Below are 21,334 nucleotides of genomic sequence, written 5' to 3'. Positions count from 1 at the left end.
ATAAAAGAGTTTTACTAAGTTATGATAAGAATATACATCTATATTACTCAAAGCCTTACCAAAAAATAAATATAAAATAAGGAGGATCACCACCACCTGCAACAAGAAAATCCTCCAAATACCCACAGAACTCAGTGGGTACACCCTAGGCAAGATTAGTAAACCTTAAAAGGAAACAGCAATGGTCACATCTACAATTTTTATCTCCATGAGTACACCTATGCTTTCTGATTGCATCCAGCTTTTCTGTTCAATAAACAGTTGTGAACATTATAATCGACTTCTTTTTAACCAAAACTAGTTATGTTGGCAAATTAGGTAGTACTAAGAAATTTAATTAGTTATAGCAGTTTTCTTTGTGAAATATGTTTTTACTCAGTTTTGGATGCAGGTGCACTTTTAAAAGTAAAGCAACAAATTTCCATAGGCTACTGATGTTTCTCAAGTAGGACTTGGCTTTACTAGAAAAAAGTAAAAGAGAAAAATAAAGCCAGATTTGGCAAGTCTTCACAAGGCATACAAAACCAATTGCAAAGGTTTGTTAGTAATTTTCAACATTCACAAAGAGAACATGTTTCTTCACAACTTTTTTCTATTTTTGAATAATGACAAACATACAATACTTATTCCACAAATAAACCCTAACTATATAAATGAAACTCTTTTCTTATTCTCTTTTAAATGCCTATTAGCAAACTTTGTTTCAAAATACTAGTATAAAAAATATGACAAATTCAAGCCTGGGGTCTAATATTAAATTCATTTTCCAAAAATGTAATTAATTAAAATGTGGTTATAAACAAATCTCTGCCCATTTTAGAAGACCGTTAATTTTCTTGTACAGATGAGCTACTGCTCTGCAGGACCATTAATATAACACCTAATTTTCTCTTTTTACTAAATCTTGCCTAGAGCAAGACAGTGAGGTTCTTTTATAATTTCCATTAAAGTACATGAGGGTTTACTTCTTTAATATTGGTAAGTTAAAATTTTCAAGATACTGACATGCCATGGCACTTTTGAAAATAACATGCCTACTAAATGGTTCAATATTGAATACGTCAAAACTATCCATTTGCTACCAAGAAATAAAAATATCACCTTACGCAAGGTGTTCTTAAACAGGATGACTAACAATAAACATTACCCAAGAAATTTCTCCTAAGTCAGTGGTTTCCACAGGGAAAAATAATAAATTGGTGATAGAGGCTAATGCTAAATAAATGTCCTCTCTAAATTCATTAAACACCAGCAATATTCAGCACATTTTTCTCCCTTTAAAATATGTTGATAAGCCTCCATTGAAATGGTTTCATCATCTCTTAGTTCTCTTAATTTCAAAATCTGTATTTTTACGTTTTACTTTAAAAAAGAATGGATGGCAAATGAGGACACATATACTTCTTTTCTTTCCCCTCAAATTCCATATAAAATATATTTCTAAAAAGAAGACACAATGATAGTGCAGGAAAATAATACCACTGCAGACCAAAAATTCTGAAGAAGTTCTATAAACAACAACAACAACAAAATCAGAGGAGATGTGATTAGTTTAAAGGCAAAATCAGATTTGAGAAAATGCAGTTAAAACAAGAAAGTGTGAGTCTGCTATAGAGGCTCAGAGAAACTCAAAGCTCACGGTCAATAAATAACAAAAGCAGGAGTATATTTTCCCAAATGTGATTTCTGACTGTGGAGAGTCCCAGATTAGAGAAACAGAACAAGGTGGCAGCCAATTTATACAAAGGTAGTCCCAAACCCACGTGAAAAACTTCTGCAACCAGGAATACCCTGCCCAGCCATACCCACTTCTTTTGCCCTACAGTTACTGGATGAAGGCTTCTGTAATGAGAATCTACATACCCCAAGAAGTATAAAGGGATTCTCATTTGGGCTGATGAAATATATACTCTCCAGCCACCAAGACTGTTTAGTCTAGGCTCTCAACTATTCAGCAAACAACAACCAACCAAAAATCACCAAACACTTGGGGAAAAATTAGCAAGAAAGTCACCAAACTTAACATATTGAAGAAATAACACTCAGCAGAGTAAAAGAAACAGAGGAAAATGTTAAATATAATTGCCATTCTCAGTGAGATTTGAAAAGATAGCACACTGACAAAAAGAACAATTATGAAAAAGAGCGCTACAAAATTAAAAACATGACTAACAAAATAATGACAATACAAAGTCTTAAAAAAGAAACTGAAAAATTAAAGGACCTTTGAGACCAGACTGGCCAACATGGTAAGACCCCGTCTGTACTAAAAATACAAAAATTGGCCACACATGGTGGTGTGCACCTGTAATCCCAGCTACTCTGGAGGCTGAGGTGGGAGAATCACTTGAACCCAGAAAGCAGAGGTTGCCGTGAGCCAAGATTGTATCAATGCATTCCAGCCTGGGTGACACAGCGAGACTCTCAGAAAAACTAACTAACTAACTAACTAACTAACTAAATAAATAAATAAAGGACCTAGAGGAGCTATAAGACAAAGACAAAAGATCATTTAGAATCCACTGCAAAATGAGCAAATATAAAGTAAGAGAAAAGGAGGATAGATCTAGTTCTAGTAGCTACTGAATGAAAGAATAAAACAGAGAGAACTGAGTAGAAAAAGTAATCACAGAAATAAAAGAAGAAAATTTCCCTTAGCTAAAGGTAGATTCAGGTTTCAGAAAAAAGCAGAGGTACAGGGAGAGGCAGCTAAGGAAAAGCATTAATAATATGGCATCCTAGTATAATATCAAACCCCAAGGATAAAAATTCCAAAATTTTCCAAAGAGAAAGAAAGAAGACGAAGGGATGAAAAAGAATCATTTACAGTGGTACAAAAATTATATTGATATCAGAATTCTTTTTAGCAATATTAGAAAAGTCAATAGAATAGTATTTTCAAAGATCTGAGATCAAATTACTTAAACACAGAACTCTATGTCAAGTATAATTAGCAATGAAATGAGAATAAATATACATTTTCAGTCATGCAAAGACAGGCTAGTTTAATACCTTCAGATACAATCTAAGAATTATTAAATGATCAAGTCTAGTAAAACAAAAAAAAAAATCAATTTAGAGAAAAAAAGATGTGGTGGTGTCCAAAAAGTAGTAAATTTAAATAATTATTTATGCATAATTTTAAAAGGAAATAATCTAAAATTAAAATACAAAAGTATTCTAGAATAGTAACAGGGAGGAAGAGAATAAATGTGCTATAGATCTTGTCTAGGGGAGGAATAGATATGCTACAAAATTTAAGACATCGTTAGAAATGAGTATTGACATTCAGTAAGAGTGAAGGTTTCAGATGTGTTCAAAATACAATTTTTATTCTTTAAACAAGCAGATGTCCATGAATGGAAAAGAAATCCAATTTACATGCCTTTAAATTCAATATGAATTTGCTTTTCTTCAAATATACTCACATTTGTAGATCTGTATTGATATGTAAACATTATTTACCATTATACCATTCCTGGGGCTGCTGAACCCTCTTTAAAACAAATTGGACAAAAATGATTACAGATAGCCTTGAACATTCTACATGGCACAGAACCAAATAATGAAATTGAGTATATAAAACTGTGATTCAAAAAACTTCAGGATTAATTCTTGGAAAATTACTTCTCCCCAAATTCAGATGACCACAAAATCTTTATCTTCTAGGCACATTATACAAAGTGGTCCACATATTAGGAATCTTAGAATTTTCTGTTGCTGATATTTCAATTAAAATTGATCTGAACCCACCATAATATTCCTTTTGATATATTATTTCTTTCTGAAAAATTAACCTAATTTTGAAAAGAGTTGATCGCCTTAAATGTGTTTACAAAAAAGAACATGAAGTCTTAAACTAATACCATGATTTCAGGTAAAGGGCCCCCTGCTAAGAAAAATGCTGAGGGTCTAAATGAGCCTTCTATTTACTGTGTACTCCTGTGTACTCATTAAGAGCAAACCACCTGTCAAAAGCTGTTTTGTCTTATTGTTTCGCTTAAATGCCCTCCTATGCATTTTACTTTCATAAATTTCATATGAAAATAAATAAATACTTCTATACCATGGAGTATCTGGAACTGGTTAGTATAGAAGTTGAAAATATTATTAGGAGAAAAACAGAAGCAGTCCATCTTTTTACTCAGTAGACAACAAGCTATATATTTAAAAATCTCTATAAAGGCCCTTTGTAAAGGTTGAGCATCCCTAATCTAAAAATCTGAAATTCTCCAAAATCTGAAAGTTTTTGAGCACTGACATGGCACTACAAGTAGAAAATTCCGTAAGTGACCTCATGTGATGGGATGCAGTCAAAATGAAGGAACACAGCACATAGTTTATTCAGAATGTCTCCTCATCCCTACAGGACCCATTTCTTGGTCCCTCAAGTGTTTCCAGTATGTCTTCTTATCTAAAAAATAAAAAAAAAATGCAGTGTAGAGTAACCTTTCAATAAAAACAGCATTGTAGGTAAAGTCTGAAAGCCTGCCATTGTTTGTTGTTGTTATTGTTTTAACAGCTGACACAGGTATTCTGGTGATGCTATTATGCTGCTTAGTTACTCTGAACTCATTTTTTTCACTGTTAAGCACATATGTGTAAGTCTAAGAAAATGGTTATCAGTAACATACAAATTCAGAGTCAGGAATGATAGTGATGCCAAACACCACAGAGTGTCCACATGGCTGGCTGAGACAGGGATACCTTTGCTTTCTGATGACTCAATGTATGCAAACTTTGTTTAATGTGCAAAATTATTTAAAAGATTACATTAAATTATCTTCAAGCTACATGTTTATGGTATACATAAAAAATGAATTCACGTTGAGACTTGGGTCCCATTCCAACATATCTCATTATGTGTATGAAAACATTACAAAATACAAAAAAATCCAAAATCTGAAACATTTCTGGTTCCAAGCATTTTGGATAAGGAATACTCAACCTGTATATTGTTTCAAATGCCAAAGATGGAGATGAGAAAAATGCCCATCCTTTGATTTCTTTAAATATAAATCCAAGAACCTTTAATCAAGATTATTCAGATCTTAACTGTCATAGACATGCAAAAGGAATTTCTATAGCACCCAAAATACAAGGTGTTACAGTCTATTATAGATTAAAACCAACACCTAAATTAAACTTCACTATAATCATATTAAAGCTACTGACTGTCAGACACAGAAAAATAATATTCTTCATATACTCAATAACCTCAAAATGAACAGAAGTTCTATACCACCATTTGAAGTTTCCACTCGTCTCCAAGATCAGTCTCATTTGGTGATTCAAAATCATTTTGGACGAAACATGGTTAACTCTCATTATATTGTAGATTCTTTTCTTCTTCTTAGATATCCATTCAGAAGACAGGTACAGCATTTTAATAAAATAAAATATTACAGACATCACCCTTGGGATATTTTTCAAATGCTTTTGGAAATTTTTTATAGAAGGTAATATCAGTCATGCATATTTGGGCTAATTTATTTAGCTGAGATTGAATACAAAAATAGCTCAATATGCATATCCATGAAATTTAAGAAAATGAGAAAAATTAAGAGTGGATCTAACTGCAATGTTTCTGAACACTACATTCAATTCCCACTACTAAATGGTTTAAAGATAAGAATTATGTTCTTCTTTTCTACTTAATGAGACTAACATTTCTTAATGTTTTAATAAAATATTCTTTATGTTTTACAGGCAAAAAAGATACAATCCGAAAAAGTAAGCATTCATGGGTTGTATCTTTTTTGCCTGTAAGATATGAAGAATAAGTAACTGAATACATATATTCAGTTAGCATATATGTACACTATTAAATAACAGTGTTAGCTTATGCTATTATTAAATTCAAACTAAGATTATAAAATATAAAGACTATCTAACTGTTCCTAAATTATATCTCATCAATATATTAGCAAATGTCTTCAGAGGAAACAGTAGTTTCTGTAGACGCTTAAGATTCGACTACTTCTCTTGAAAATAGAGTCTGCTTTAATTTGTGAAATATCTGTATAATGGGGAACAAATACTTAATGAACAATAAACTGAAGGTGGTAAGAACATAATGGAAAAATCAAGCATTTAAACAGCCAGCTTCAGAAAACAATGAACAAGCATAATAATAAAAACAGGTTGCACCTATCTTCTTGCCTACTTGGTAGCATCAATTAGGAGCTCTGCGCACATGGGTAGCTTTGGACACTGGCAAGCTTCGCTTTAGGCAGGAACTTAAATGAACTGGTAGGAAAAGTGCACCTCCCCCACCCACAACCCAAGCCAGAATAACGTAGGCTTTGTTGTGGCATGCCAAGAGGCATGACAGAAATGTCACTCTTTCCCATATGGTTCGTTGCTCAGAAGAACTAAGATCAGACTGGTTTCTAATCTGGGTTGCAAAAGTGAAGTAGGGGAGCCAATTGCCCCAGTTTCAGATATGGTCTTTTAATTGAGTCTCCTGTTTTGAGCTCTATATCTTCATCCTTGCAGATTCTCAGACCAGAGACTCTCCAGGGTTCAGGCAGGCTGATCATTTCCCTCCCATCTCCTCCTCTGCACTGCTTGTTCCATCAGTTAGCTCATTCCCATTTTTCCTTCTAGTAATTTCTTGAAAACATACAAGTGCTAGTAAGTCTGATTTTCTTTGCTCCATGGATGTATTCTTTTATGTATATGCCTCTATGCCTTTGTTTTAGTGAGGTGTCAGGAAGGATAAGAAGTCATCATGTATGCTCAGTCCTCCATCTTCAATCAAATAGAATTTTTTTTTCCTTTTTAGCCAAACTACTTCCATGTAGTATCTCCAATTGTGTATACAAATCTTGTCTGCTAACCCATAGAACAGCTACCCTTTCTAAGAACAAATAAAAATGCCACAGCATTTCAATTTAATATAAATTGTATATGAATTGAAAATTATACCTGAAAGATAACACATTATTATTACTATACCCAATGCATAATTAAGAAAACCAATTCATCTAGTGAATCTCAAAAAGATTCAGTTTCTGTTTCAGGTTCAAAAGTTTCCTTACAAACTAAAAGATAAAAATGTAATTTTTTCCAGTTATCACAGTGATTGAATTAGCTCCAAGATAATGAAAACTAGATGTTTGAGAGCAAAAAGCTAGATTTCTTTCAAAACAGGGAATGAATAAAAAAGATCAACTATGGTAATACATGGAAGTTTGAGGGAATATAAATTATCATTATTCATAAAATGAAATTTGAAAAATATAACAATATAAAACTTGAACATTCTGGAAACATTAACTTTATGATAAACATACCACTAAACAAATATAATTGTTAAGTGACTTATGTGAATCATAGGTAATTAAATCATTATGTTGACTTTATTACTTTACTGTCATTGTTGGTTCATTTCATAAAATCAGATGTGGACCTAACCTGTTGCCAAGAATTCCCCCAAAAAACACAAATATAACAAGAAGCATAAGCCATATAAAGGCAACTAAAAATCTGTACTACATTACACACTCTATTTTTAAGATTTTAATTGGCTATAGTAAGAGAAAACTATTTTATAAACTATAATACAGTTTATTTGATATAAATCCATTGACCATCACAGTCGTGCCAGCATTATCTTTCAAAATTCAAATGTTTGTAACCCATAAGGTATAGATGTGAACATGGGGGAATTAACCCTGACTAGTCTCTTCTCATTTCTAAATTCTCTAGTCAATTTCAAATTCTCAATATTTTATTAATACTTTAGTACTTTACTACCATTACAAATAAGAATTCCTTTTTATTTAATATCAAAGTAACTTCCAAATCATTGTGATGCAACAAATATGATTAATTAAAATCTTCCATTGAAACAAATGAGCACTACAAAACTGGATTTTGTGGTTTGCCATGGCCAGGCCATTTGATTTATCCAGATACCCAACAGATAAAAGATACAAACACAAATCCACAATAATCACTGAAATAATGTTTGAGGACATACCTCAATATTTTCATAAAACAAAAATAAAGAATATTTCAATAAAAAGTAAATACTTCTTTGTAATTATCTGTTATCTGAAACAGCCCCAACCATAGCAGTCCCAAATATACCAAGGTAATGAGAATGTATGATGAAAAATGAAAAATATGACTTTAAAGGAAGAATATGGATGGTAACCATGCTCTGATGTGAATATATTTTTCTTTCACTAAAAACAATAAAAATTGCTAAAGACAATATCATTAACATTTAACACAGCTTAAAACTATAATAATGGGCACAATACCATTTACTGTTACTTATTATTACTTGGTTTTAGAAATCTCCAGGATGTTCAAACAAGATGTCAGTAACTTAAATTCCTTTTGTTTCTAATAATATGCATGGTGAGAAATTGCTTTTATGTTTTTTTCTGTCTCTGGTATTCCATTTCAATTTTGTCAGTATATTTCTGGATCCAAGAGATAGCAACATACATGAGTTGCTTCACATGACAGATTTTGTTTTTATTTTAGTGTTTTTTTAAAGTTGGTAGAAAAGGAAAACAAGAATATTTGCACAGCCAGGCCATAGTAACTCAACTTTGTCTCTAACAGAACCAATAGAGACCTGTATGAATAACTGCTACACGGAAGGCCACTCCCAGAAATTGTGCAAGTCTTTAGACCAGGACAAATGTATTAAAACAAAACAAAACAAAATTACAACAAAAACGGAACTTCACAGGCTATTTTGATGCCTTACTAGGGTCTGGCACACCTGGCATAGATCAGCATTAAGGGCTTTACTTTCTCGTATTTTCCTTTACCTTTCCCAAGTCTTCATTGTAAATGACTTTAATTCTTTCTCTGTCAAACAGGCTACCTGCTTTACAAATGCCTAACTCTTAACATTATACTTTTTCTAATTACCCCTCACAGGGCTGCCTTGTAGTTCCATCTGTATCCATCTGTATCTGAACTGAAACTTTCAGTGCTGTCCAAAAGCTACACTTAAGTCAATTTATACACTCCTAAATTGTAATTAAGAGAAATTCAAGGTCATAGAAGGATGACTATTTAATAAATATTCTGATGTGAGCACATGCTGGCTTGTATAGAGCTTAAAGAAAAATGCTCATTTATTTTTTGGCTTAGCACAGTATTTTCTACTCACAGCAGTAAAAGTGGTATTTTTGGTCAGTGAATATGATTCTTTTGTTTGCTTAGGTCTTGAAATTTCCATCAATAATTCTATGTACAACTTTTATTAAATTTATAGCTATTGCATAATTTTGATATTGTAAGTGTTATCTTTTTAACTTTTGAGTTCAGGGGTACATATGCATATTTGTTACATAGGTAAACTTGTGTCATGGGGGTCTGTTGTACAGATTATTTCATCACCCTGATATTAAGCCTACTACCCATTAGTTATTTTTCCTGATCCTCTCCTTCCTCCCACCCTCCACCCTCCAATAGACCCCAGTGTGTGTTGTTCCCTTCTATGTGTCCATGTGTTCTCATCATTTAGCTCCCACTTACAAGGGAGAACATAAGGTTTTTGTTTTCTGTTCCTGCGTTAGTTTGCTAAAGATAATGGCCTCCAGCTCCATCCCTGTCCCTGCAAAGGACATGATCTTGTTCTTTTTATGGCTGCATAGTATTCCATGGTGTATATGTACATTTTCTTTATCCAGTGACAGGTGTTTAGCTTGATTCCCTGTCTTTGCTATTGTGAATAGTGCTGCAATGAACATACACATGTGTCTTTATAATAGAATGGCTTATTAATATATTCCTTTGGGTATATACACAGTAATGAGATTGTTGGGTTGAATGGTATTTCTGCTGTAGGTCTTCAAGGAATCACCACACTGTCTTCCACAATGGTTCGACCAATTTACACTTCCACAATAGTGTATAAGTGTTCTCTTTTCTCTGCAACCTCACCAACAAATGTTATTTTTTTGACTTTTCAATAATAATCTTTCTGAGATGGGTATCTCATTGTGGCTTTGATTTGCATTTCCCTAATGATCAGTGATGCTGAGCTTTTTTTCATATGACTGTTGACCATATGTATGTCTTCTTTTGAAAAGTATCTGTTTATATCCTTTGCCCAGTTTTTAATGAGATTGTTTGTTTTTTCTTTGGAAATTTAAGTTCCATATAGATACTGGATATTAGACCTTTATTGGATGCATAGTTTGCAAAGATTTTCTCCTATTCTTTAGGTTCTTTGTTCACTCTGTTGATAGCTTCTTTTGCTGTACTGAAGCTCTTTAATCAGATCCCATTTATCAATTTTTGCTTTTGTTGCAATTGCTTTTGGTGTCTTCATCATGAAATCTTTGCCTGTGCCATTATCCTGCATGGTATTGCCTAGGTTGTCTTCCAGGGGTTTTATACTTTTGTGTTTTACATTTCAGTCTTTAATCCACCTTAATTTTTGTTTATGGTGTAAGGAAAGGGTCCAGTTTCAACCTTCTGCATATGGCTAGCCAATTATCCCAGCACTATTTATTTAATAGAAATCATTTCCCCATTGCTTGCTTTTGTCAGGTTTGTTGAAGATCAGATAGTTGTAGGTATGTGGCCTAATTTCTGGGTTCTCTATTCTGTTCCATTAGGCTATGTGTCTGTTTTTGTACTAGTACCGTGCTGTTTTGATTATTGTAGCCCTGTCATATAGTTTGAAGTCAAGTAACAGGATACTTCCAGCTTTGTTCTTTTTGCTTAAAATTGCCGTGGGTATTCAGTCTCTTTTTTGGCTCCATATGAACTGTAAGATAGTTTTTTTCTAGTTCTATGAAGAATCTCAATGGGGGTTTAATAGGAATAGCACTGAATCTATAAATTGCTTTGTGAAGTATGCCATTTTAAATATTGATTCTTCTTGTTCATGAGCATGAAATGTTTTTCCATTTGTTTGTGTCACTTCTGATTTCTTTGAGCAGTGTTTTGTAGTTTTACTTGTAGAGATATTTTGCTTCCCTAGTTAGCTGTATTCTTAGGTATTTTCATCTTTTTGTGGCCATTGTGAGTGGTAGTGTGTTCTTGATTTGGCTCTTGGATTGACTGCTGTTGATGTGTAGAAATGCAAGTGATTTTTGCACACTGATGTTGTATCCTGAGACTCTGCTGAAGTTGTTTATCAGCTTAAGAAGCTTTTGGCTGAGACTATGTGGTTTTCTAGAAATTGGATCGTTTCATCTGCAAACAGGGATAGTCTGACTTCCTCTCTTCCTATTTGGATGTCCTTTCTTTCTTTCTCTTGCCTGTTTGCCCTGGCCAGGACTTCCAATACTATGTTGAATAGGAGTGGTGAGAGAGGGCATCCTTGTTTTATGCCAATTTTTAAGGGGAATGCTTCCAGCTTTTGCTCATTCAGTATGATGTTGGCTGTGGGTTTGTCATAGAAGACTCTCATTATTTTGAAGTATGTTCCTTCAATACCTAGTTTACTGAGAGTTTTAAACATGAAGGGATGAATTTTATCAAATGCCTTTTCTGCATCTATTGAGATAATCATGTGGTTTTTGTCTTTAGTTCTGCTTATGTGATGAATCACATTTATTGATTTGCGTATATTGAACCAACCTTGCAACCCAGGGATAAAGCCTACTTGAGGGTTGTAGGTAAGCTTTTTGATGTGCTGCTGGATTTCTTTTGCCAGTATTTTGTTGAGGACTTTTGTATCAATGTTCATCAAGCATAGTGACCTGAGGTTTTCTTTTTTTTGTTTCATTTTGGCCAGGTTTTGGTATTAGGGTGATGCTGGCCTCATAGGATGAGTTAGGGAGGAGTTGCTCCTCAACTTTTGAAATGGTTTCAGTAGAAATGGTACCAGCTCTTCGTACATCTGGTAGAATTCAGCTGTGAATCTGTCTGGTCCTGGACATTATTGGTTGGTAAGCTATTTATAACTATCTCAATTTCCAAGCTCGGTATCGTCTGTTCAGAGATCCAGTTTCTTCTTGGTTCAGTCTTGGGAGGGAAGATGTGTTGAGGAATTTATCCATTGCTTCTAGATGTTCTAGTTTATGTGCGCAGAGGTGTTCATAACATCCTCTGATGGTTATTTGTATTTCTATGGGGTCAGTGGTAATCTCCCCTTGTCATTTCTGATTGTGTTTATTTGAATATTCTGTGTTTATCTGAATATTCTCTCTTTTCTTCTTTATTAGTCTAGCTAGTGACCTATGTATTTTATTAATTTTTTTTTTCAAAAAACCAGCTCGAGATTTGTTGATGCTTTGAGTGATTTTTTGTATCTCAATCTCCTTCAGTTCAGCTCTGATTTTGGTTATTTCTTGTCTTCTGCTAGCTTTGGGATTTGTTTGCTCTTGGTTTGCTAGTTCTTTTAGTTGTGATGTTAAGTTGTAAGTTAACTTGAGATCTTTCTAACTTTTGATATGGGCATTTAGTGCTATACATTTCCCTCCTAATATTGCCTTAGTTGGGTTCCAGAGATTCTAGTATTTTGTATCTCTGTTCTCAGTAGTTTAAAATAACTTCTTGATTTCCTGCCTTAATTTCATTATCTACCCACAAATCATTCAGGAGAAGGTATTCTATTTCCGTGTAATCGTATGGCGCGCGTGTGTGTGTGTGTGTGTGTGTGTGTGTGTGTGTGTGTGTGTGTGATTTTTTTTCCCCATTACTTGTTAGGTGGTAATGGTGCAGTAGCATCTTAAAATACGTTACTTTTAAGATTCAGCTGGGGAACCTTCTCCTATTCTTTACCCCTCCTCAGATACTTCTCTATTGTACCCCCATAGTTCTTGTACATCTCGTGACATATATCATTGTATTTTAATTTAATAAATGCATTTGTCTATTCACTAGACTGGCTTCTTTGCATTATGAACAGGACTTCACATAGATGCTAGGACCTCGTAGATTTCTAATAAATACCTACTGAATTAAGGAAACATGAATTTATGTTCTATATCACGATGCTAGTGAAAATTTGTTATTGTGTTTATTTCTGACAATGAATAAACATGGGGTGTATCCTGTGTCCAGTGGGAATCAATTATTGATACCCAGTGATGTAGACAAGTTGTTTTAAAAAAGAAAAAAATGAAGGAAAGCAGTCTCTTCTTTTACCAGTCCCCACCTCAACCATGTAATTTTATTTAAGAAAAAAGCTGTGATATCAATTTCTCTGTACCATCAACAGTTCTTGAAGTTGCCTTGACAAGCACAGACTTCTTGAATCAGTCCAAATACATGACATATAGATAATAATGTGTATGTGTAGACATCTTTAGTAGAAACAGCTTTTCAGATACTGACTTAACATTGTCTTCCTCTCAGCTTTCCATTGACTTAATGATTTCAGATACAGTTTCAAATTGCATCTTAATTGTGGGGCGTGGGGATGGTATTTAGTCTCTGGCTCCTGTTTTTTAAGGTTATTTCTGAGACTGCCTTGGAGTGGTTAAACCCAAAATAAATGCAGTTTACTGCCTATCACTCCATATTCTTAAGATGGTTTTGCCAGCTTTTAGAGCCTCTCAGATGTTCTAAAATAAGGTCAAGCTGATTCTACATCCTATTAGTGGTAGGTATTAGTGCTGTCACTTTGGCAAAATGTTTTTGACTTGAGATAGAATCATTAATCTAGGGATAACTTGTTAATAAATTTACTGAATACTCACTTGGACTTTTTGATGTAGCAGCTTTTAATACTACAGCTTTTTCATGTGAGCTAGTTTATTTCTGGCTGAACTATATTTTTATTTAATTGTTTAAACATCAAGATACTTGGAGAATCATATTCTCCAACGTCTCCATAGTCTGACAAATAGGAATTTGTATGTTTTATAATTTCTAACTATTTTCCTCAAAGTCATTATTTCAGAAATTAAAATATCTAAGTTTTCACTTCTGGGGTGATATTTTCTGGCAGTGGATATAAGACATTCTTGAATTCAGTTTAAAAGAGTAAAATTTAAAGTTTCTGTTTTCCTTAACTAGGCTATCCCTGAACACGTTTGTAATGCAAATTGAGTCAGTCAGATCTTGGCTTTCTTGTAACTATAGTCTGGTGGTCTTGAAAGGAACTGAAATCATATAGAGGATGTTACATGGTACAGAATGTAGTGGTTACCACTGTACTTTTCTATATTCATAGTGCAGTCAGCATTTAATTTTGAAATATGACAAGTTGTCTATCTGTTCCATTAGTAGTACTTCTTGGACATCACAATCACTTCAGGCTGTGCTCTTAATCCTGTCCAGGGCATTATTTAATGAAGAAAAATAGGATCAAAAGAAACATTTTAAAAATAAACATTTTAATTAGCACTTGAAAACTTAAGCACTTTCATTAATGTTTCCCCAGATGGAGTCCCTCAACTAAATCAAGATTTTATCTGCTTGTCAAGGTCCATCTCAAATGCATTTCTTTTTTGAAGCCTATCCAACGAGAATTATTATTTACTGTTCTTATATTATCTTAACACCTTTATTATTTTTACACCTTTATTCTAGTGAAGCATAATATTGTGAGATCAGGTATTTTATGCTACAGAACCCTTTCACCTCTAAAATCTTATCTGAAAAGCTCAATATATTAAAACAATGAACAGGCAACTTCTCTGGCTGAAGCAGAAGTAGGAGGGCTGGAATCCTATATACCTCTTTCTGCTCTCCCCTTTCATTCCCACTGGGTCAAAAGTACCTGTTAAGGACATAGTCCCAGAAACTGGCTGTTGTTCAAAATAATATAAGCTTTGGAAGCAGGCCACTAGCTATTGAACCTTGAGAATTCAATCTAAACTCCAGTTCCATTACCTGTAAGATGATAATAATAATAGTGTCAAATCCTTAGGGTTGCTGAGAGGATTTCCTAAGATAACTGTTAAAATGACTTGCACAGTGCCTGGTATGTAACCCTCAATAAACATTTGTTAAAGTGACTGAAATTCTCAAAAACCACATAGCTAATTAATGGCAGAGCCAAAACTAAAACCTGACAAAGGCAATCTGTCTACTATATTATCATACTAATAGGCAACAGATATGCATATATATACCTTAACAAAACTTTTAAAACTGAAATGACTTTTTCCCCTAAATCTTACTGTACAATTATCGGTTGTCTGTTATTAGATATGGTCAGAATCTTCATAATCATTGAGTCTCTCTATGAAACCTACAGCAGCTATCGGCATTCACCTTCATAGCTGTTATCTTCAGAGTTAAGGAATGTGTATTAGAGTCACCTTAGGAGATAACTCAGGGTCCTATGACTGCAGGTGACATAGGTCTGCCTTTTAGTTTAATGTAAGACAGAAACTATTAAGGATTTTTTCACAAGTTGAGGGATCTTCTGAGAGGTTAAATTTACCCAGGCTCACTAAAAGCCAAATTGGCCAGGCACGGTGGCTCACGCCTGTAATCCCAGCACTTTGGGAGCCCGAGGCAGATCACAAGGTCAGGAGATCGAGACCATCCTGGCTAACACAGTGAAACCCTGTCTCTACTAAAAAGAAAATACAAAAAATTAGCCGGGCATGGTGGCAGGTGCCTGTAGTCCCAGCTACTCGGGAGGCTGAGGCAAGAGAATGGCAAGAACCCGGGAGGGGGAGTTTGCAGTGAGCCAAGATCGCACCAAAGCACTCCAGCCTGGGCGATGGAGTGAGATTCCGTTTCAAAATAAAAAAAATAAACGAATAAATAAATAACAAATTAAAGCAGAGTGTGAGAAGATAGTTTTACCACATTAAGAAATAGACTGCTTATATTTTATTTCACATACAGTCTGTGGCACTTTTTAGTAAAGGTTGTGTCAGTAAGTGAAGTTTTTTACTTTGATACAGAGTATGCAGATTTTATGGTGGCTCACAAAATTACAGATATGTAGGTATTTGCGGTTTAGTTAATTTTGCCTTAGTTCTCAGGCGAAATAAGCTGTTTTGATTTTGCTCCAGAGTCTAACCTAATCCTCTGTCTTCAGTTTTATTTTTAATGGTAGAAACTATTTCAAAGAAATGTCCACATACAGTTAAAACTACTTTTCAATATTATAAGGAAGCAACAACTAGATCCTTTTTACTAAAGATGATACTCAACTTCATGTTCTAATTTCTTTGGCTTACGTCTTTTTTCTGATGAACTTCAATTAGTAGTCCTGAAGTGACCTAGGAATGGAAACCTCTGCTTCATTCCTGTTCTACCCAAGGACCATAAACTAGTCACTTAATCTTACTGGGCCTCAGATTCCTCCTTCTTCATATGAGGAATTTGACTAAATAAATATAAAAAGTCTGTTTTAACAAAAAATGGATCCACATCAGGTTAAAGATGTAGAGGAAAATTAATCTTGTAGCCTGGAATAATTTTTCTTTATTTACATTTTAAGGAGCCAGCAGTTTATAAACAGTACACTATGCAGAAAGTGATTACCCATCATATTAGAACAATAGCTACAAGTTTGAAATCACCACTTGGCTTTTAAAACCTTAACCACTATTTAACCTTTAAGTTGAATTACGCTAGTTGACCTAAGTAATAGCCAGATTTACTGGAGTTTGATGTGTCTGTTGACACTAGTGATTCTTCTTTCTCATTCCTTTCTCCTGATTTCTTGCCTAGGACACCGAAGTGGGAGAAACTCTTAAAGTGGAACTTCTCAGGTTCTCTGTGCAAAGTTCTTATGCAACATGGCTAAAGAACAGCTGTGAAGAACTCCTATCAGCTGCATAAGGTTAGCTAGTTTTGGAGAATGATGGACCGCCCACCCCACCCCCTCCCTGCCAAATGTTTGACTAGAAAATATTTTAAATATTTGAGATATCACAATTTATAAGAATTATGTGTTTATGAAGTTTTCTCAGGAAAAGCTAATTTATAATTAAAATATTACAATTAATCTTTATGCTTGGGATAGGCAGATTTCAGGAGGAGATTGCTGTATTCTCCCCTCTTTCCTTTGCCTCCATTCTTTTCTCTCTTCTCCATTCTGTTTATTTTGCCCTCCTCATGTCACTTTACCTCTCTCTTCCCATATTTTTCTTCATCTTTTTTTATTTTTTGTTACTTCTTCCATTTCTCTCTTTTTTCATTATCTGCCTGCCTACACTTTATGTTCTTATATTTATGTACCCTTGCCTTCTATCTTTCCTTTGTTGAACCTGAAAGAGGACTCACTCTGGCCTCACATAGCGATCTACTATTTTCTGCCTGTCTGTCCTTGTGCTCACTTTTATGAAGCAAAGTATAGGAGAAATAAATTCAGGGTGTCCTTATGTTATGACACCTCAACTCTTCTACTCTGATACTACTACCAGCCATTCTGGACTCTATTCTCTTCGAGGGGAGTGAAAAATAAGCTAAGTTATAAGTTATAAGTAGATAGTGCCAATCAGTTGAAGAAAAGAGAAAGTTTCTGCCTTGTCAATCATTTAAACACGGTAAACCTGGAGCAGTCCTCATGTCATGTATAGCTGTAAACTCTGTGAGAACAGGAGCACCCAACGTAGCACCCTCCTCTTATTGGTAGAATTCATTAATTTATGAAAGGTAATCGTAAATCACCTTATATGCTTAAATAGTTATGACAGGGCTTTTAATTGGTTTGCACATGGATTCTGATCAAATGACAGCTGCTATTGTTTCCATTGTTTTGACCAGCATTTTATGAATCTTCTAAATGTCGTGGAAGTTGGCATTACCTGAAAAGGCCACTCCAATACAAAGCTAAATGTTACAATAGTCAGATTTTATTTTCTTCCTGACTTTTAAAATGTATTGCTCAAAGAGAGGTAAAGCTCATATAAGGCCCATGTGAGCTGCTTTTAGCTCCAGAATCATGAGTTTTTTAAAAATTAAAAAAAGAAAAAAAAACTCTCCAATTTTCTCCCCTTTTCTTCAGTATCCATTGATTATGGCAATTCTAATAACTCTCACAAATGTGTGACTAAGTCTATGATGAGGCTTCTTTGAAGGGAAATCAAAGTTTTGATGGGAGAAATAGAAGCTGATTTAAAAAGTATTTGTTACTAATGCCAATAAATTTTGTGAGTTTTGCTGGTTAACCAAGAACGTATAAAAAATCCACTATGATTCTTGTGTGAAAAGAGTTATTTTGGTATAGGAATTTTGGTTGAAAGCCATGGTTTAAATTGAGTATAAATTTGCGATTGGCAAAAACACAAGCTTTGCTGTTCTGTTTAATTAAAGAGACAACAGTTAAGAACTTCATTGAGCTCTTCAATAGAAGACATACACTTTAAAAAAAAATCAACTTGTTGATGCAGTATGCTGCTACTATGCTAGAATTGCTTTAATCTTGGAGAAAAACAAATTTTTGGAAATCTAAATGTAAAAGTTTCAAAGAAATTTAGGAACATCCAAATCGTTAGTCTAAACAACTGAAGACATTAAACAGATCCATATTTGTAAGTGACAGAAACAATTACTGGTTTATGTACTATCCAGTGGTACTATGTCAAAGCCCAGTCTCTCCTTCACAAACCTGGTTCTGTGCTCTGCTGGAATCATTCCCTGGGTGTTTACCCCATATAAGGAGTATGAACTGAGAGTTTTCATCTTGTTGCCAGTAGAAATAGATTTTTATGTCTTAAGTAGAATTGATATTGTTAAATTGAATATGACCTCCTGGGGAGCCTACATATTTTTTAATTTTCAAAACCAACTGTAAAATGTTGAAGTATAATATTAGTCCTTCTATGGCACATAGGGTACTTACTTATGAGGTTCTCAGAACAGAAGCCTGAGGTTTGTCGAATAAAACTTCATGGGAATTTAAGCTGGTTTCTAATTATTAACATGTAACATTTAGGGAAACATTTCAAAATTACATTAAACCAGTTAAAAGTGGTCAGGATGACATATAATAAAATCATCAAAGATTTGAGAATTGCCTAATTTAAGTTCATTCAAAACTCTTGCCTTTTAACCCATTAATCATGAAAAATTCTGTTCTTAATTGTCATGCAGTCCAGTAAATATGAGCAGTTTTTCTATCACCAATGCCATGAACAATCTGACAATTTCCTGATAATGTTTTATTATAGTGGCTACAAATAATTCTGGAAATGGTATTTTAAGACATATCTTGCTGAGAAGCATTGTTTCTTCCAGGAAGTAATCTTTCATATTGGTCTAAACAGTTCAAGAAGATGGCCTCCTATTGGTACTCTAGGGCATTACTATTTTCTGACCTTGTTTGTGTGCAACATGAGCCATACTGATTTACAGATAATATAAATTTATTCAAAACAAAATACAGTAACATTCTGGGAGCAGATTGCTTTTACTTTTATTAAATTTATCTTTATTACAACTAAGAAAATTGCTTTGAAACAATGACATTCTGACCCCTTAGCTTTGTTGTCATTTAAAATCTTTCCTGACGTTTCTACTGTTATTCTAACTCTTCTCAGTAGGAGTTGATGATATTAGTACAGATCAGAGGATGTAAGATTTAACACCACTGCTAACTTGCAAGACATACAAAATGTATTGATTGCATTTTATGAGCTTTGCTCATAATTTAACCATAATAAAAAGCAGATTAAAGATAATACCTGCTCATGTGATTGAAATACTTCTTAAGAGAACTTCAGGTTACAAATCTTGCTTTTTTTTTTTTTTTTCCTAGAAGCAGGGTAGCACTATGTTGCCCAGGCTAGTCTCAAACGTTTGGGCTCTGGCAATCCTCCCAGCTCAGCCTCCCAAGTAGCTGGACTACAGCATGTGCCACTGTGCCTGGCAATTTTTTTTTCTGTAACATTTATCTACATTTTAAAATAAAAGCTTGGTGTAGTATTTTTTTTCAAGTTTATGAACTTATGATAGAACTAAATTGAAAATCATGTGATTTTTAAAACTGTAATGTTACATCTGTTTTAATAAAACTACCAAAGAGAAAAATGCTCAAAGTTAACCATTACTATTCTACTCTGTAAACACTTCCCATCTCTCTCACACTAAGAAATCTCTACACTAGCCTACAAAGTCTAGACTAGTGATGTAGCCCATTTCAATTTACCTCTCTGATCTTATTTCCCACCATTCTCTCTCCCTCACTCAATTTACTTGAGCCACATTAACCTGCTTGCTGTTCATCAAACATACCAGAAACATGCTACTTTAGGGTCCTTGTACTAGTTATATCCTCTGCCTGTAACATTCTTCATTCAGATAGCCACAATCTTTGCTCAGTGCTCACGTCAGCTTCTCAATGAGGCCTACCTCGATCATTCTATTCAATAATCGCAATTTGCATACCCCCACCCCAATACATTAACTCCTTTGTTCTACTTCTTAAAAAAATCTCTTTCAGATTGGTTTTAGTTTCACAGCAAAATTGAGAGGAAGATATAGAAATTTCCCATATAACCCCTACTATCAGTATCCCCCACCACAGTAGTACATTTGTTATAGTCAATGAACCTATACTGACACCTCATAATCACCCAACGTCCATAGTTTACATTAGGGTTCACTCTTGGTGTTGTAAATTCTGTGAGTTTGGATAAATTGTAAGTATCATACATAGTATTTACTGGAGCCCTAAAAATCATCTGTGTTCCATCTACTCATCTCCCACCCCCAACCCCTGATCTTTTTTACTCTCTTCACAGGTTTGCCTCTTCCAGAATGTTATATAATTGGAATCGTGAAGTATAGAGTGTTTTCACATCGGCTTCTTTGAGTTAGTAATGCGTATTTAACGGGTCTCCATGTCTTTCATGGCCCGATGGATCATTTCTTTTATTTTTCTTTTTTCAGATGGAGTCTTGCTCGTGTCGCCCAGGCTGGAGTACAGTGGCATGATCTCGGCTCACTGCAACGTCCGCCTCCCAGGTCCAAGCTATTCTCCTGCCTCAGCCTCCCTAGTAGCTAGGATTACAGGTGCCCGCCACCACACCCACCTAATTTTTGTATTTTTAGTAGAGACGGGGTTTCACCATGTTGGCCAGGCTGGTCTCGAACTCCTGAGCTCAGGTGATCCACCCACCTCAGCCTCCCAAAGTGCTGGGATTACAGGTGTGAGCTACCGCACCCAGCCGAATCATTTTTTAGCACTGAATAATATTCCATTGTCCTGATATACCAAGTTTACTTATCCTCTGGAAGACATCTTGGATGCTTCCATACCCAAGGTTATCTAGGTTTTCTCCTCTGCTCTACTTCTTCTGTTACAATAACATGTATCATTTTCTAACAAACTATATAATGTTCTTATTTCTAAGGAAATATATGTGGCAAATGAAACATAGAGTGTTCAAAGATAACCAAAGATAACAGGTGGGCACAAATAATGTATGTGTGCTATAGAAGAAAATCAGGGAAATAATTTTTTAAAACTACCAGACTTGAAGAA

At 34.4% G+C, this 21,334-nt stretch overlaps 1 protein-coding gene across 11 annotated transcripts in view; it reads right to left on the bottom strand.

The window, feature by feature from the left end:
* The window catches only part of COMMD10 (COMM domain containing 10), a 247,673-nt gene that overhangs the window by 46,301 nt on the left and 180,038 nt on the right, over nt 1-21,334 (bottom strand). The gene's annotated exons all lie outside the window — the stretch shown is intronic.

The sequence above is a fragment of the Papio anubis genome, chromosome 5 (assembly GCF_008728515.1).
Source record: "Papio anubis isolate 15944 chromosome 5, Panubis1.0, whole genome shotgun sequence".
Taxonomy (NCBI): Eukaryota; Metazoa; Chordata; class Mammalia; order Primates; family Cercopithecidae; genus Papio; species Papio anubis.
The sequence above is the reverse complement of the archived record's forward strand: the minus strand, read 5'-3'. Positions and strand labels throughout refer to the sequence as shown.